Source organism: Chenopodium album, chromosome 26, assembly GCF_948465745.1.
Source record: "Chenopodium album chromosome 26, dcCheAlbu1.1, whole genome shotgun sequence".
NCBI classification, from domain to species: Eukaryota; Viridiplantae; Streptophyta; class Magnoliopsida; order Caryophyllales; family Amaranthaceae; genus Chenopodium; species Chenopodium album.
In genome coordinates, this window is record NC_137859.1 from 18,847,544 (window position 1) to 18,851,349 (window position 3,806).

The window sequence follows — 3,806 nt, forward strand, 5'->3', positions numbered from 1 at the left end:
TTGAACCATTTGAAAGAATTAGAAAAATATTGCAACACCATCAAAGTCAATGGGGTCTCTCAAGAATTCATCCGCCTCAAGTTGTTCACTTTCTCTCTAATAGGAAGATCTTTGGAGTGGCTAGACAAAGAGGTGAAGCCCAACTCCTTGAGAACTTGGGATGATGTTACAAAGGCTTTCTTGTCCCATTTCTATCCCCAAAAGAAGACGGCGGAGGCAAGAGCCTTGATTCAAGGGTTCAAGCAAAGGCCGAGTGAAAGCCTTTATGAAGCATGGGAGAGATTTAAAGAGTATCAAAGGGAGTGCCCTCATCACGGAATCCCCACATACCAAGTGATCCAAATCTTCTATGGCGGTTTAAGTCCCCAAGGCAACTCATGCCTTGATGGAGGGGCAGGGGGCCCTATCATGAACAAAACCGAAGAAGAAGTTGTGGACATCATTGAGGATGTGGTGACATATTATAGGGATTGGAAAGATGGGGAGAGAGACTCTTCAAGCAAACAATCTTCATTGTATTCGGTGGACCATCTCAATGCAATCAACAACCTTTCCTCTCAAATGACAAATTTAGGAAAGGAGGTCACCGCAATCAAAGCTAAGTTGGAGAGCATTTCTTCCTCTTCTCAAGCTTCTAATCTTCCCTCCCAATCTAAGGGGAGAGGTACTCCATCTAACTCTCAACCCCCTCCCTCTTCACATAATATGCCTTTGGGTTGCTTGTTTTGTGATGCATGTGGATCATATGATCATGACTCTAGTGCTTGTCCTAATGAATGTGTTGATGAATTTGACAATGAATGTGAACATGTTAATTTTGTGTCAAACAACAATGTTCAAAGATTTGATAATCAAAAAGGCCAATGGAATAGGAATTACCAAAACCAAGGGAATTTTGACAACTATAATCATAATGGTGGTTATAGGAACCAAGGGAATCAAGGTTCTCGTGGTAACCATAACCAAGGTTATAGTAGCCAAAATCAAAGCCAAAACTATGGTAATCAAAATCATAATTATGGTAATCAAAACCAAGGTTATGTAAATCATAACCAAGGTAATGGAAACCATAATCATGGTGGTGGTAACCATAATCAAGGTTATGGTTCAAATCAAAATAGGAGTAATTGGAACAATCAAGGAAGGGGAAATTTTCAAAACAATGCTCAAAGAGGTCCCCCACCCGGTTTTGTTCCAAAGACTCAAGGTGAAAATTCCTATTCACAACCTTCTTCTTCTAGGACTACTTTGGAAGAGTTGATTGATAATCAAACCAAGATCATTAACACCTATATGGCGGTTAGTGATAAGAAATTCAATGAGATGATGACCCACAATAAGATGCTTGAGACTCAAATTACCCAATTAGCAAGCACTATTAAGGATTTTGCTAGTCCTTCATCTTTGCCTTCCCAAGGTGTTGAACCAAAGAAACCCGTGTACTCTATTGCCACAAGTAGTGGAAATGATTTTGATGAGGGAGTTTCTTGGTCAAAAGAGGGAAGAGATGAGTGTGGTGCTAAGGAGAATGAAGTGGAAAGGGTTGAGTCTAAGGAATTCTATTGTGAGGATGACAAAAGAGAAGAGTGTGTTGATGAAAAGATGAGTGAGATAGAGAGATTTCCCGATCTACCATATCCCCAAAAATATTTGAGATTCAAAATGGATGAGAAATTTGGGAAATTCCTTGAAGTTCTTAAGGATGTTCATGATTCTACACCCCCTACCGAACCAATTCCCGACATGCCTAAGTACTCCAAGTTTCTTAAGGAGATCTTAGAAGAGAGAGAGGATTTTGATGAGGGTAGTTCGGTGGAAGGAGGGAAGTGCTTTAGTGCTCTTATCCATGGTGAACTCCCAAGGAAGATGGAAGATCCGAGGAATTTTTCAATCCCTTGTCAAATTAAGAAAATGGTTTTTGAAAATGCTTTGTGTGATCCTGGAGCTAGTGTTAGCATTATGCCCTTTTCGGTTTTCAAGCGGCTTGATCTAGGTGAGCTTCAACCATATAAGATAACACTTCAATTGGCCGATCATTCTATTAAGCTTCCTAAGGGAAGAATTGATGATGTCCCTTTAAGGATTGGAGAGTTTGTCTTTCCAGTGGATTTTGTTGTTCAAGAGATTGAGGAGGATGAACATATTCCAATCATCTTAGGGAGGCCTTTCTTAGCTACCTCGGGAGCTTTAATAGATGTCAAAGGAGGTCAAATTACTTTGAGGTGTGGGAAATTAGAAGAGAGTTTTAAGTTGAAACCAATGCATGAGTCTTTATTTTGTGTCCAAGATATCGCATGTGCTAGTCTTTCTCGTTCCATTGATGGTATGTGCATGGTTGATTCTTCCACTAATAATGTTTTTGAGATTGTTGATGATGTTTGTTCAAGTATTAATGATGTTAGTGAAGAGGAATTTGTGATTCAAAAGCCAAGGGATGAGAAAGATATTGGTTTTCCAAATTGGTTCAAGCTTAATTCTCATGAGGAAGAGAAAGCTTCCATGACTAAGGATGTTGAAGTCAAGCCGAAGAAAAAGGCCCGTGACTCGAAGAAGGCAAGGAAAAGGAAGAAGTTGAGAAGTGAAAAAGAAGAGTTTGAAAAGAATTTTGTGAGAGTTTCATCAAGCAACAATGAGAAGTTGCCCAAGGTTGAAGAAAAATTTGCTCTATCAACCACCTTGAAGAAGGTGGTGTTCTTTGACCCTCCATGATTAGGAGGAAGGGTCGAGCTTAGGACCTTAAGAAAGCGCTTCCCGGGAGGCAACCCGGAGTTTCTAACCTTTCTCTTTGATTTTTGAATTTTCTCATTTTTGTTTCTTTTATTACTTTGTCTTTTCTTTTACTTTTCTCCTTATTTGGATTTTTAGGATGTCCGTTTGTGGGATTGGAATTCAACAAGTATGCATGATGGATGGAAGGTGTTCATGGCACAAATCATATTTTGTTCGATTCTAGTCGAAATTTGAGGTAAAAGGGTAAGAATTTTAGAGAGGTGAGATAGGAAATTCATATTTTGAAAGTTGGAGGAAATTGATACTTAGTGAATTTTTGTGGTGTGCACATGAATTTTCAACTTTGAGGACTTTGAAAATGATTTTAGCTACTGCCTATGTTGTTCCTCATCACCATCATGATTCATGTGCGCACCAAAATAGGCAGTAAGTATCAAATTTTTGAGAAAAAGGAAGGAAGGGGCACGCACAGGGATGTGCGGCCGCACACGAGGCATGTGCGGGCGCACAGCCTGCGTGTGCGGGCGCACACCAGTCCTGTGCGGCCGCACATGGCTGGACGTGCCATATACCTTCTTCTTCCTCCTTTTTCCCTTCATTTCCTCATTGCATCTCCTTCCTCTCGAGCATTCCCCCTTTCAAAACCCTCTTGTGCGCACTCCTCATCCCTCATTCATAATAAAAAATCACTCAAATCCTCACTAAAATCACTCCATTTTCACTCAAAATCACTCACAAATCTTTCTACACTACAAATTCCTCACAAATTGACCCAAATTTCACTCACTCTCTCTCCTATTCTTGGTGGCCGAAAATTGGGGCTTTTGTTTGGAGTTCAAATTGCTTGCTCGAAATTGTCTAATCTTGCTTCTTTTATGGTATAATCACTAATCCTTGCTTTAATTTTGCCAATTATATCATAAATTTGCATGAATTACAAATTTGTATGAGCATGAATAGTGTAGTATTGATTTTGTGATTTTTGATGCTTGATCTTGATTTTGGTTGTGATTTGGTGATGTTTCTTGATTGATTTTGCATAACATTGTGTTGTTTGTTGATTTTGTAGTGATTCT

At 39.5% G+C, this 3,806-nt stretch overlaps 1 pseudogene; it reads right to left on the reverse strand.

Moving 5' to 3' along the window:
- Nucleotides 1-221: 221 nt before the first annotated feature.
- LOC145618813 (small nucleolar RNA R71) lies at nt 222-320 on the reverse strand (annotated as a pseudogene).
- Between the last annotated feature and the right edge of the window lie 3,486 nt (nt 321-3,806).